Source organism: Pinus tabuliformis, chromosome 2_2, assembly GCF_031772625.1.
Source record: "Pinus tabuliformis cultivar Carrire ecotype Pingquan chromosome 2_2, CPIR1, whole genome shotgun sequence".
Classification (NCBI taxonomy): Eukaryota; Viridiplantae; Streptophyta; class Pinopsida; order Pinales; family Pinaceae; genus Pinus; species Pinus tabuliformis.
This window is the reverse complement of record NC_142300.1, coordinates 469,687,331-469,702,916: the sequence shown is the minus strand read 5'-3', so window position 1 is coordinate 469,702,916 and position 15,586 is coordinate 469,687,331. Positions and strand designations below refer to the sequence as shown.

General features: G+C 32.1%; 1 pseudogene; it reads right to left on the bottom strand.

Annotated features, from left to right (window-relative positions):
• The window catches only part of LOC149193357 (K(+) efflux antiporter 5-like), a 189,147-nt pseudogene that overhangs the window by 70,431 nt on the left and 103,130 nt on the right, over positions 1-15,586 (bottom strand).

The window sequence follows — 15,586 nt, the reverse complement described above, 5'->3', positions numbered from 1 at the left end:
GAAAATTGGCACCTACCCAGTACTATAATAAACAAAGAGTCTGGTCCTAGATGTAGCTAAATTACAAAGAACAATTAATAAATGTTGAGAAAGAATTTAAAAGAAGTAAATATAAATAATTGATAATAGACTAACGAATGAATTAAACCTGCACTCCAAATAAGGTGGATACAAGTGGGTAGAAGAAAATATGATAGAGGATATATCACAAAGGTATAAAATCAATTGTTACAAACTAAAATATCTATTTGATTATAAAATAGAAATGATTTAAAGCCTACTATTAGATGTGAATTTCTATTGTAGGCGGTCGTTCTATCAGAGGAAAAGGGAGATATGTAAAAAAAATTATGGGATTTGATAAGATATAACCATATAAAACGAACTCATTGGAGAAAAATGATCTTTTATATGCCAAATATGAACCTATACAAAGAAAGGATGTGAGGTATGTGTTTCCTTGAACAAAACATAGATGTATATCTTTTTATAACATTGAATTTTTATCAACAAGGTTATGTGCAAGTTTAAAAAGAAAATTCAGACAAGGATGTTACATCAGTCAATCCTGCATAAAATTGGGTATTGAAGTAACTAGTGACATAAGTCTAGTAGCAAAGACTATTATAAAATATGTAGAACCTGCATAGGATAGGTACTTATTAAGTGCAATACTATAAGTGTTAAGATCAACCTTTCCATTTCTTACTTGGTGGTGAACCTTAAAATATGGATTAAAGAAGCGAAAATGCAATATCATAAGAGTAAGAATATAACAAACATTGAAGACAAAGTTGTTACAGCTAATATGAAGTAATTAATATTTTTCATATCTAGGGAGGATGGTAGTATTCTGGTAATAAAGTCAACAACTCAAAAATGTGTTTAATTAATTAAGGATAGAATTAAACACATAACGACAAAGGAATGTTGAAAATAATCCAAATAACTAAGTACATATTTATAATTGTATGAAAATTAAGATGCATGCTTACAGATAATCATGATATGTACTACTATTCTATTTGAGAAAGAGATGCAGTGGAAGGGAAAAATTAAGAAATGATCTCACTACAAAAGGCTTGCATAAGCCTTATATGCTAGAAAGAATATGTAAAGTGGTACAATCACTTACTTTACAAATGAAGAATACAGTAAGAATGCAAGAACTTAAATTATAAATCAAGAATTCAAAGTTTTTTATGAACATAGTATTTCAAACTAGTTTTCTCACAAATACGTGTGAGATTGAAATGGACACACACACACACAATATATATATATGCAATCATATAAGAAAGTTTTGATGCTAGGAACTAGGAGAATACAATGCATACATAGAGGTCAAGATGCTATATGGTATATAAACACCAATATAATGACTATAAAGTGTAGCACAATACAATAGATACTCAAAAGGAGTCTTTTTTTACCATAATTAATATTAATATTAGCACAATTAACATATTTATATCAAGGAAATAGATGCTAATAGCATAAATTTCAATAATTTATTCCTTTAGGGACTAGAAATTTTAAGTTCAGGTGTACGACTATTCTCAATAATGGGAGTACAAGGTGTGACTAATGAAAAAAAAAACTTAAATCATGAAAGTAATAATGTAGGTAGAGAAATTGGAGACTATAACGATGAATATAATGATAATAGTGACATTTTAATTTCCCAAGATAACTAGAGAAACATGAAGGCACTCAGAGACTGTGCAAAAAGGATGAAAAAATGCCATCTTTATACAAAAATGGATAAGTGTAAAATGGACCAAGGCTAAAATCAATAGTGGAAACATGTAATTGAATAAGAAAAAAATTAATAAACCCTAAAAATGGCAAGAAAACCCTAGATTGGAATCAATATTAAGAATGAAAGGGTCTCAAATTGATTGGGATTAGAGGTCAATATTGTTGTTTCATTAAAAACTTCACAAATTAGATTTTTATTGGACCAAGAATGACCATAAAAGGGGTTGATTGCAACAATGTCACCGGATAAACCAATAATGTTGATAAAAATTCCTGGAATAACCTACCAAAGTGGCAGGATATTTTCATAAAATTATATGAAGGAAACTCCCTAATTGATGTATTGTTTTAATTAATATATATATATATATATATACACACACACATGGGTGTGTGTGCAGAAATTTCTAGAACTAATAAAAATACTTACACAAATCCTCTAGGTGTTAAGACAACCCAGATAGATAAAAGTGCAAAAGGAAAAGACTCCATGGTTATATACAAAGGAAAAATGCTCATAAATCTTCATAAATAATTTGCAATTTAGGCAAATTTGAAGAAAGGGAAAAATAAAACACTTAAGGGAGTGAGTTAAATGAAGATAGTGGATAAAGAAAAAAAGTGTTGTAGATCTCTAAAGTAACATTTTGTTGTTTTTATCTATGAGTGGTATTGTGAATTTCTTAATTATGTTTCCTCATACTTTTGTGGGTTTATGAGGATGTATGGAACCAATGGCAGAGAATCAATATGGACTTGGCTAAGTCCACTACAAAGTGGAATTGACAATAACATAATAACGATGGAAATGGGAAAGATAATATGTGGTTGTACATTTAAGTATTCATTACAGAGTTATAATTGATACAATGGTATCAAATAATAGCATAAGAGGTAATGTTTCAAGTAGTCCCTTTATTATTATTTCCTTTATATAAGAGAAATTAAAGGAAAGTGGAAATTCCATATTTTGAATTTGACATTAAAAAAAATGTCCATGTCACTAGCTTAAGTTGTGAATAAATGTACCAAAGGACCCAATGCATTATGTGTTGATAAATTCATGTTTCTAAACTTGGTAAGTGCATGTGGATATTCTTTTATGGGTATAGGTGGATGGTCTTTTGGTGGAATGCATGAATGGAAATAGGAAGCACTTGTTTAGCATGTATGAAAAGAACATTCTTCTCATGCAATGAGGATTAGAGTATCTTTTACTCTAGAACTGAGCCATTTCTCAAAATAAATTGAAGTGCAAGCACATTAGTACTGAAGAGATTGTGGTACCATTGAAAGAAGAAATGCATGAGGCATTTCCTTCCCATCTTAAGAAAATATGTAATCAATGAAACACCAAGGACAATGTTTATGTTAAAGGGGGGAAGGGGGAAGATATAATATACTATTTTTAGACACTGAACTATTATCGAATTTAATGATGAGGGAAGCCAAAGTTGTTGTTGTCAAGTCCACATTATGGACCATCCCTAAAAGTCTCCTAAAAAAATCCCTAGGAGAAAATTAAAAGAAATTAAATTAACACAACGGGAGAGAAATATTGTGTTAATTACTTAGTTGGAGATAAATACTATGTGGGGTGGAATAGAGCATTACAGGAGAGAAAATCTTTCTTGAAATAAAAATAAAAGAATCTTTAAAAGTATAACTAAAACAAAAAATCCTAGGCAAAAGGATGGAAGACCTTAAAGTAGGAGCCTGCTAAAAATATATTGGGAAGAATTTATAAAAGAACAACTTAGGAATCAAAGGGTATTATTGATTCTGAAAGTCAAGAAGCTCTTAGCTCGGGGGAAACTAACAGAGCAGTTCATGGTTGGGTGATATGTGCTTGGTTCCTGATTTTTTTCTAGCAATGATTACAGTTAGACATCTGTTTACATTTCATTATTGATGATGAATTATCAATGGTCAATGATGGTATACATTACTATCTAATTTCCATTTTGCATGTTGGTATTGAATTTTATTTGTAGCTGCTAATTTATTAATTGTAAATGTGTCCACTTCTCTTTGTGAATGCATGAAAAATAAGTCATATATACATTATTTATATGTGGTGTACCTATGGTAGTACTAGGAATTCAAGCAAATTTGTCATAAAAGATCACAAGGGACACCTCGAAAAAATTATGAATTTAGTATTGTATATGTAATAGGAGAATTAAGGAAACTTGTACTATGCATGCTCAATTAAAGCATCCTTTTGGGCGTGAATTTAATTTGGTAAGAGAATTAATTACCTCGGTAGAAGAATATAGAATTGTTAGTGAAGAATATTAAAGGAGAGATCTAAGACTTTTGTGATCTGTAATGTAGATATAAGTCTTTCGGATTAATCACATCATTAGGATTTGGTCGACGTTTCGAACAAACTAATGTGGTTCATCCTCGTGACAAGGTGAGAAATCAATTGATCTGAAGGAATAAATAGCATGGATGCATCATTGCCCAGAGTTAGCCGTTGGTAAATTCGTTAATAAGGAATGTAAAATATTATATAAGAAAAAGTGGTAAGCTATCTATTTAATTATTCAATATTTAATTAGAAACTAGTTGTTATGTGACAATTAGTTATTTAATTTCGATTATTATAAAATAAGAATTTAATGATATAAATTTATATAGTGATATTATATAAAAATACTTAATTTATATAATATTATTTGACTTACTATATATAATATATTTGGTTGAAAACTAGCTGTTAGGAATAATTCAAAATTAAAATAATATACTTTAGTAATAATTTATAAATATTATTAAAATATTTTATTTCACTATATTTTAATGATAGTTTATTAATATTATCAATTTCTTTAATAAGAATATTTATTAATGTTGTCCATTTAATATGATTATTACTTATTAGAGGATAACTTTTTCTTAAATAGGAGGATAGTAGTGTAGGAGGAAAGTAGTGATAACCCTAAAGGTTAACTAAAATATTAATAGTTAAGTTGTATTATTAAGCGCAAAATGTAATTTAGTTGTAATAAAAAAAAGGGATGCTCAAAAATATATAATATACTAATCATATTAGACATATGAAGTTAAAGAAAATTAATAACGATAATAGGGGATAAAACTAGAAGAAGATAGAAGAAAATAAGGAGGAAACAGAGGGAGAAAAGAGAAAAAGGGAGGAAGAGTCGTGAGGAGAGAGCTAAATTCAAATGAGAACACCGCATCGGTATGGAATATAAGTGGTATATATATATATATTTTTCCTTCTATGAACATTGCGTACGCACGAGAACAAATTTAAACTATAGAACTTATATATATATATATATAAATGAGAAACTGGAAGACTCATGGAAGAGCTTCATCATTACATTACAAAAATAGAAATTTATACACAGAGCCACAACAACTATTCACTTACTGCTATTTATTATCTACCTAAATCTGCTGACTATAGCTGTTGTTCACCGAGTAACATGCCGACTACAGCCGTCATACGGTTAGGCATGATTAATGTTCTAACACCTCCCCTTAATCACGAGTTCACCGAGTAACATGCCGACTACAGCCGTCATACAGTTAGGCGTGATTAATGTTCTAACACCTCCCCTTAATCATGATGACCTAAAATTTAACTTTACCTGCTCGTCTAAGTCTTAGCTAGGCTTACAACAAAGCAAGAAAGGGTCCTTGCTTGTTCCAACGAAGACTCTTTTGAACTCTAAACATAAACAAATCACTGCGGTGGCTCTCTCCTCATTTCGTGGCTGGAACACAGAAATCGCATTCAACAGACAGCTTCAACCAATTCGACCTTCACCAAATGGGCAGAGGTAACACCCAAATTAAATCACAAGGTGTTAGAAAAGGGCAAGTTTTACTTAGATGGTTGATTTCTGAAATATCGTGTGATATATATATATAAAATTAGGGAAGAAAAATAGTTGAAGAATAATAACGACATTCCAAGTCTTTCACATTATACATTGAATGGACAAGCAATACAGTCATTTTAAAAGAAGTCGGAAATAATTAAAGAAATGGTTATAAAGATCACACACGCGCTGACATTACCAGATAGCCTAGAATCAACCTAGCATGCTCTAAGGTAAGCTAGTACTATTGTTAATATTGGTTGTTATGAGAGTGGCTACTACAAATATTGGTTGTTATGGGAGTGGCTACTACAAAGGGTCTAGACCAAGAGGTCTTTTATAACCGTTTGAAACAATATAGAATAAAAAATCCCAAGAAAAAACGTTAAAAACAAACACACGCACACACAAAGAAGACACTGTAGGATGTCTTCTACCATTTGTGGGGGGGGGGGGATTAATCAAATTAGGTTCGTTCTATATCATAATATAAGCAGTCCAGGAAAAGTATGCAACTATGTTGCATGATAAATAATTTAATGAAAATAGCTAACATCAAAACCATACATGCCGAGCAACCATTGATAACAAAATTATTATGCTCTAAATGTTTGGTCTAACCCTCATAGGGTTGAAACCATACAAACAAAAGAAAAGGAAGAAAATAAGGCTTTTTTGAAAGTCGCCAAATCGTGGGTCTTAACATATGCATACCGAAGTCGGAAAATTAGAAAAGGAAAATACGGAGATAGATGTCGAGAAGTCAAAGAGTTGAAATTAATGAGATTTTGAATTGAGGTGATTATCTTTTTTCCTCTGGTGACACAGAAAGGCATACCTGCAAATCAGAGGTGGTAAGTCAATATTAGAGCCCTCCAGTAAAATGAAAAAGAAAATTAAACAAGGATGACCAGCCATAAATAGTATACCTATTTATGAGTGAGATGATGTTTCTGCTCCAACCTTATGCACATCAAAAGTAGGAGAGTCAATAAGGAGAACGACTAATAAGTAGTTGTAGTAGAAATAAATGGAGAGAGGCTATAGAATATTACCTAAAAAAGTTTCCTGAAAAGACTTTTTCAAAACCGGAGAAACATATACATAGCAGAAAGGAAAATTAACAGCGTATTCTGGAAACCAAAATAACCTAGTAAAATAAATTTCTATCCCAAACAAAAAAATATTATGATGTTATGTCTGGGTCAAAACCCTTAGATAATCGAGTAGGGTATTGAAAGCCTAAATAAATTTTCATAACACAACAAAGAGTATAGTTCATATATCATCCATACTCTTCCTCCAAATGGCTAAAATCCTTGCATGTATAACTGGCATTTATCAAACAGAGGTGCTCTTCAAATCAAGCAAGGGCTTACCTTTCTTCGACATGACCTCAATAGAGTAACTTACCCCCGTTAGAAGAAATAGATTAGACCAGTACCTGAAAACAATGCATAACAAATGGGAAGAAATCCCTTCAAATCTCATAACCTGACAAGTGCCAGGCAATGGGTTCAGCTCCAACGTAAAAGTGCAAAGAGGGGTCAAAATCTACGCATATAGAAGAGAAATAAAGGATTATAAGACTAGGATACAAGACATTGCCTAATGTTATCCTAGAAACTTATGACGATGGAACGACATAGAGGTTGAAGCAGAAACTTTCGATACATCTACCAAAATTGGAGCTACAAATGAGCAAAGGAACCTTTACAATTATACCAGGGGATCTGCACTCTGGTTGCTAGAAAAAACCGCAAATGAAAATACAATACTCAGCAAAATCAAAGTGAGGGTTAGGCAATTACAAACCTATCTCGTGTCCACCATCGAATCTCAATGATCAATCCTGGCCATAGGAAGTGCTTATAACTGGCGCACAATATTACAATTACATGGAAACTGACATAGCCTTCGACCAACTAACCATGTGTATTACTAACCAAGTATATAATAAAGAATCCATAACGTGCGCATAATTGGTAAGAAGTCGATCCGGGTGGAAAACTACAAAGAGAATGGTATAATGTAACATATTTAAATTATGAAACAATAAAGTTTACATGGGCAACAACATCCCACATTCGGCAGAAAGTTCAGGGAATAACAAATTAAATAAAACCTTAGCCACAACTCATGTCATATATATAGCCAAGGTAAATCACCCAATCATTTTGAAATAAAGGAACTATGCTAAAAAATTTAAAGGGACAGCCTGGGGGATTTAACCCAAATTTTAGATGATTAATAAGTTAGGTAAGTAAGGAGTGCCAAAATATGTGTGTTAAGGGTATATTTGAATATAAACACTTATGTGTCCCTCTAAATGATAAGAAATCTAAAGTTATCACATGATAATTGTCACACATAGTTGTAGAACAAAGATTCTCGATAGCTAAACATGACCTTAAGTTTTTTACTAATTAAAAAAAAATTATGGATCGATACAAACAATTTTTATTATGGATCGATACAAACAAAAAAAAAGGTATTTCAAATTAAAAAAATGCATGATATTGGGGTTCGTGACAGTGGTGAGTGTATCTATATTGGTGAGAATAATGAAAATTGAAATAAATAATATATATCAATGTAGAACCATAGTAAGAGTGACTCCTAAACTGTGCATATGGTTTCAAAACCAATTCTCATTCCTTGTTGCAACAAGTATTCTGTTGGCGTAGTTCGATGCTTTGTTTCCTGCATGTTTTAAAGTCCATTAAAAACCATATATTTACTATAAATTATTTTTTGTTCTATTAATTATGAACTTAGAGAAGTAAAATGACATAGATACTTACAAATTCCACAATTCTTTTTATTTGCCAACATATACTCACAACCCATATTTAACCCAAATCCCATCAATTCTTTCAATGGATTTTCTTGTATGTTAGCACCTATTTCAAGACATTCAAGGATGGTTGCTGTTAAATAATTTAAAATATAAAAAAATGAAACCTTGTGTTGTTATAAGGAAATATTAACAATTACTCAAAAATTTTGATATAAAACCTTTTCTTCCTTGTTGTCCCATTTTATGTGCTAAATGAGTTCTATTTTGTTTTCTTTTCTACAAGAAAATACTTAAAAATTAATATTTAATGCTAAATTATTTTTTATATGTACAAAGTCAATCATGATTACATACATTTGAAAGACGTTGTTATTGAGATGGCTCCTCCTATGATGCAATTATGTCCATTTATTTGACTATCTCCTTGTACACTTTTTTATACATTCCTATTAGCATGTTTTGCATATCAACTTGTTGATCTTTTGGGATTTTCATAATCTTCCTGAAAAAGACAATAAACTACTTTTATATTGATATATGAAAACTAAATAAAAAAAAAAAAATGATATTAATAAATGAATGGTTTGTAGTAATATATACATATAACTATATAAAGCCATTTTAATTAGGAAAATTACCTTTTGAATCATTCTTTTTTGTCGTTGTATGTTTTTTCTATTGCAAGTCTGACATGTCTCAATGACCATGGCTTTGGAAATACTTCTTGTTTTTTACGTATAATCTCATTCTTAAAATAATTGGATTGATTTTTTTATTTTGATGATGAGGATGATGGTGGTGGTGGTTAACGTCCACTAAGACCAAATTGGTCTATCAGACCTATAATTTTCTTTCTTAGTTTCTAATTGTCTGGCTCCTCGTCTTTCTTGGCGAGATTGGTGTTGTAGCTTTCTTTTTGTTCTCTACGGTCTTCCAATTTTCTTTATCTTGCATCTCCTTCATATCTTCTAATTTTTGTGACATTGGTGTCTTAGTTTTGTGATCTAATGTATTCGTCCTTTTGAAGATAGTTGGAGAAGAAGTTTGGTCTAGGAGATCTGCTTTGTTGTTAAATGAAGATTTATTTTATGCAGTATTCGAACTCTCATAATTGCTTGAGGGGTTGTTGAGTTTACTCTTTTGTTGTTGGGCAGGGCCTTCCTTCTGCTTGTCTTGAGAGTTGTTTCTTTCTTGCCTGATTTCTTGTGATTCAGAGTTTTCTCAAGAGTATTCTTCTTTGATGATAGTGTAGTGTTCCTTTTGTGCTCCTTCCCACCATGTAGGTCTATGGTGATTTTTTCTAAAAAAAAATTTCTGGGAGGAATTTGGGCAATTTTTGGCCAGGTGGCCTATCTCAAAGTAGGATTGACATCTGAAGAGGACACTTTCATAATCGAGTTTTTGGTTCCACACATAGTCTTTACTTGCTAGGTGTATTTCAGCCGAGAATCCGGCGCTGAAGTCCATTTCCACACAGATGCATGCATAGGTGGTTCTGGCATATTCCTCTGTTTCTAGGCACATACAGTAAAATTTCCCAATTGCATTTCCAATGGCTTCTAGCGAAGAGAAATTCCAGAGGTGCAAGGGTAGGTTTGGCAATCTTACCCAAACTGGTGCTGAGGTTATGACTGTTGTTGAGGGATTGAACGATGGGTTCCATGGCCTCATGAATAGGCCTGATTTTTCCCAAAGCCAAGTATGTCTATATGTTCGTTCTGCTAGATCCCTCATAGTTTTGTAAAATAATTGCCCCCTACAACACCACTCAAGGTGAGCTAACTATGAATTCATTGTCATTTACATGTTCTACACTTTTTTTTTTTAGAACGACCTTGATTTTTCCTTCATTGTTTCTCCTTATAGAACATTAAACATATATGAATTAATATATTATCTTAAACATTTTATCTAATATTCTTAAGTATATTATTAATGAAAATTAAAAAAAAAAAAAAAAACTGATATTTAATAGTATTTTTTTATTCACCTGATTCATCCTTCTGTAATTTTTCTATCAGGATTTTATGCTCTTATGCACTTAAACTAGAAATAATATTATTGACCTTCCTCATTTTTTGCTTTTGCATGACACACACTAACCAATACATATTATTTAAATTTACATATAGTTTTAACATATTAATTTTGTTGTAAAGAATTTATAAAGAGCTTGCCTTGCTTTTTTGATGTCCTATCATTGTGTTAATCAATATTTTTGTTACCTGACACCTTATTAAACATTTTTTTTTATCAATATACATCTTGCACCATTCAATATATAAGCCATTAAATATATTTTATACATAAATCAAATAATTTTGAGGCAGAAAGAGCTCTAATAACCAGTGCGTTTATTTGTTATTCCCTTAAACACACGGGGGATTTAATTGTTCGACGTGGTTAGTGAAAATTAATTTTAAATTATGATGGTGCACTTTTCAATGATAAGCGCACCACACTGACTTAGCGATAATTTTTTGGCATAGGTACATTGGTGCATTATATTACACTAGGAGCGACAATGAACAAACTGGACAAAACCAACAACATCATAATATACTAGTGTGTTGTATTACACAGGGTGCACCAGTGCATTATATTACAAATGGCATACCGTGGAACATATATCCATTTTTTAAAATAAAGGGCAGGGCCTAGATAGTTTCAATTTAATTCAATAACTGATCCCCCTAATTTACATGTCAAATTCCCTATATATAGTAAGTACACAAACCCATTAAATATAAAACGCAGAAAATGAAAAACCCTAATTGTGAAGTGGTAGAGGGAGTTAAACTCTAAGGTGAAATTTTCGAGGTTTAAGGTAATTATTGAATTTCTTTTTTTTCTTTTGAATTTTAATTAAATTTAAATAGGAACAAAGATCATAAAAAAATTTAGTAGTAAAATCAACAGTAAATTTTTTATTATACAAGTTTTTTTTTCTTTTTTTTTTGTTTTTAAATCTAACAAAACTTATAAAAAAATTAAGAATAAAATCAATAGTAAAATTTAAATTTTTTTCTATCTAAGGTTTTGAGTGAATCACTATACCTTTCAAATTCTGATATTTCTACAGTTCTAAACTATTTTTCTACTCCACGGTGCTCCGAGTATGGCTCTATTGCAAATGATATCTCTTTTAGTTAAACCCTAACACAAATTGTAAAAAAAAATATTAGTAAAATAAAAAAAAAAATTAAAATTATTACTATGCAGGGTTTTGAGTGAATCACCATAACTTTCATCTTATGATATTCTCAATAGTTCTACTGCTCGAAAGTATTCTGCTTCTGCACAATGCTCCTGTTATGTCTCTCTTGCAAATCACTCCCTTGAAATTTTGCGAAAAATAATGAAATCACGTTTTTTTTCACTTTATCCAAACGTTGGTGCATTCGACAGTAAAGTAAATTAGTGCGTTTATAAGAAAAGCACATTGACATTGTCAAAGCACCAAATTTTTTCAATCCACTGACATGATACAATTTTAATTTTTTTTCAAAATACGAAACAATGCGATTAATTTTTTTAATGTAACAGTGTGTTTTTAATTTAAATTCATCACTTATGTAATTGTTACAAGAGCACCAAGATCATTGAAATCTTTTTTATTTTCTAAATTCCAGAAATAGGTGTGTACCAGTGCTATTTTTTTTTTGTGTTGACCTAGAGGAACCAACTAGCCTCCCTGACACGTAACTTTTAGTAAACCTATGGGGGTCTATATCCTGCCATCCTCTTCATAAACTAGGTCTGAAATAGGGGGATTTGAAATTGGGTCTCGCGAGTTTCAACGATTTCACATATCTCAGATTACCAATTGAGCTGCCCCCCAAGAATGTACTAGTGTTATTTTCTTATTTAAATGCACCAGTGCATTTTGGTACAAGAGCACCGATATGATAAGATATTTTATATTTCTGAAAATATCTGAAATCAGTGTGGGTACTATTTGAATGTTCCAGTGTTGTTATGATTTAAACGCATCGATGCGATTTGGTCTAATAAGTGCACTACTAGGGTTTAAAACCTCAATTTTTTTTTTGTAAGTCAAGGTTAATTCATTCATCAAAAAAGAAATTTGTTAACAGCAAAATGCAAGTAGTCTCACCCCGACAAAGTTTGTTGACTACCTCTAGAAGCATATGATAGAGAAATAAAAGTACAACTAGAGGTACAGTCCATAACTTAGGAGGCCAAAAGCACCAGAATACACATAAGGAAAGTAAAACACCTCTAACCGTGCTTAGTCATCAGTGGTAATATAGGTAGGATTATCTAGAGTGGTACCTAGACGAGGATGGGGCTAGACAGAACACTAGACGTGCTACTCGAAACTCAAAATGAGCCATACGTGACTCTAGCTTCTCCACCTTCTCATATAGTAGATTCTGACAACACCACACCACCACAACCCTCTCCTGACCATGGCATTGAAAATAATAAAGTTATTTGAAAAAAAATTCACATAAAATGGCATATTAATCTCAAATTATCATTTAGGACACACCCACATGAATTACAACAGTTCATAGTTATACATTTTCTACTTAAAGTCACCTAATTCTTGAAAACAAATTTAAAAACTATATTGAAATTCATATTGTAGTTATATGGTTCTCGAGATTAATTTTAGATATGCACACACAATTTATTTCTGATTTTTCTCAAATACAGGGACAAAATCTCAATAATATCAAATGGCCAATTCTTTAAATTCCAGCTTGTTCCATATTGCTGATCAAATTCCCTATGCGGAGTTCTTCCTTTCCATCTCCATTAAGTTCAAATTTTATTTATATTTCAATTATCTAATTGTTTTTTTTTTTTTAATCCATGTCAATTTGAATAAAAATGTATCCAAATTTGTAAGATCCTAATTCATAATTGAGTTTAGATGCAAAAAATATTCCTTCATTTCAAAAACATAGGAATCGCTGATCATGAGGAGCATATTGCTAGTAGTTGGTAGATGAAAATGGACATCCTCTTCTCCTTGCTAATTGGAACATGGAATCTTTTAGCCCAATCCTGGATAAATGATGGTAATAATAGTTTGGTATAATGTAATTTCAATAAACAAATTGTATTAACATGCTTACAAATATCATTGATATTGTACTAATGACATTCAATATTTTTTGAAATTGGGATTCTAGTGATGATGAGCAACCCACATTCCATTTTCTGGTGCACCCCACTACAACATCAACTTGAGAGAAGACTACATTTAGAGAAAGAATCAAAGAGGAAGCATGCAAATAATCGTTGAATCAACCACCTATTCAATTCCCACTACGTCCAGATTCACCAATGAGGAATGAAAACAACAATAGCAGTTCTTCATCACAAGTTGGAAATGGAGGCAACCAAATAGAGGTTGGTACAGATGATTACTTATAGGATACAACTACCATAGAGGCAATGTTTTTAGATGCATTCTAGAATTATGAGCTAGGGGATGATGCTCATACCAATGGCACCTTATTGAAAAGACTGAAATCTACTTCCACTACCCCTCTCTTTGGACATGGCAACAAATCAAAGTCTACTCAGCTAGGGACAATGATGTTGTTGTACAACTTGAAAGAAAAGTTTGGCATGTTGAATGCATGTTTCTCGGTAATATTGAGGTAATTCACTTGCATGATCAATCAAGTCCCTTATATTTTGAGAAATCTTGTCACACAATCAACATTAAAAATGGTTGATTTTACGAACGTTAAATATTGACATTGTACAATTATATTCCCCACCAACTGTAGGTTATTCAAAGATAAGGTTTTTCTGGGTGATAATGTCTTGTCGGGTAGCTGCAAAGAGGTAAAGTAGTTATTAAAAATGTTGGGTGTTGAGTACATATCATATCATGCGTGTCTAAATGATTGTTTTATATATAGAGGAGAATATGCAGACAAAGAGATATTTCCAAAATATGGGCATGAAAGGCACCGTAATTAAAAAAAGGTAAATCACATGGTCCTCATAAGATATTGAGGTAGATGCCTATAATCCCAAGGATTTAAAGACTCTTTCATTGCAAAGAATTAACTATGTTTAAGGGATGGAATTCCTCACATAGAACTATGTCAGTAGTTATGTGAACCACAATAGATTCAGTAGCCATGAAGTATATGGAGGATATATGGCCTGGAAAATTCAAGGATGAAGTATGAAGTCTACAACTCAGCACAACCATGGATGGCATCAACACATTTTCCCTCCAAAACATTGACTATTATGTTTGGCATGTAGTAGTGATCAATAACAATATTCCCCCATGGTTTTCCATGAGCAATGAACATATTTTGTTGGCTCTCATAGTCCCTGGTAGAAGATAAGTGAAGAATATCGATGTATACTTACAACCATTGGTAGATGAATTGAGGTAATTATGGGAAGGGATACATGTGTAAGATGTACCACTACAACAGAGAGGAGTTTTACATTGTATGACATATGTTCTTACACCATACATGATTATACAGGTGTTGTAGCAGCTACAACCACCCTCCAAAAGTTTTCTTTAGCTTTGTTTTGGAGCCTCCCTACCAACCATCCTTAGAAGCATGTCTTGCACTTTCAAGTACATAAGCTTCATTTGTTTTTTAGCAGCTTGCCAACTTGCGTGTGATAGGTTGCTTCACTCCCCTAATAGGCTGCTACTTCGGACTTGGTCCAACTGCTGCCTAAGAATCTCCCCCAGAAAATTGCGCAATTCTGGAGGGGAACCAGTCTTCCCTCCACAAATTGCGCAAACTTGACTGGCAACCTGTTAGGCTTAGAAATTGCACAGTCATATCAAGCATCCTTCCTCCATAAAATTGTGCAATCTGGCCCAACATTGCAGCTAAGCTGAGAAATTGGGCAATTCTGGGCAGCAGTCAATTGCTCCTCCAAGAAATTGTGTAATCCCTCTAGACAATCAACCCATCTTCCTCCCAAAAATTGTGCAAAAATCCCTCTCAGTCAAGCAAGTTGTTGCATGTGCCGTCAGGTTGACCAGTTTGGACCTGGACCGAGAAAACTTGACTTGCATGCATGGGAACATTTTTCCCGAAATAGAAAAAAGCAACATGCAAAAAGCATCCCTAGATTTTAGGGATCTATTTTTAGCAGTTGGAGGTTACATGCGAAGATCGTTTTAGAAACTTTCCTC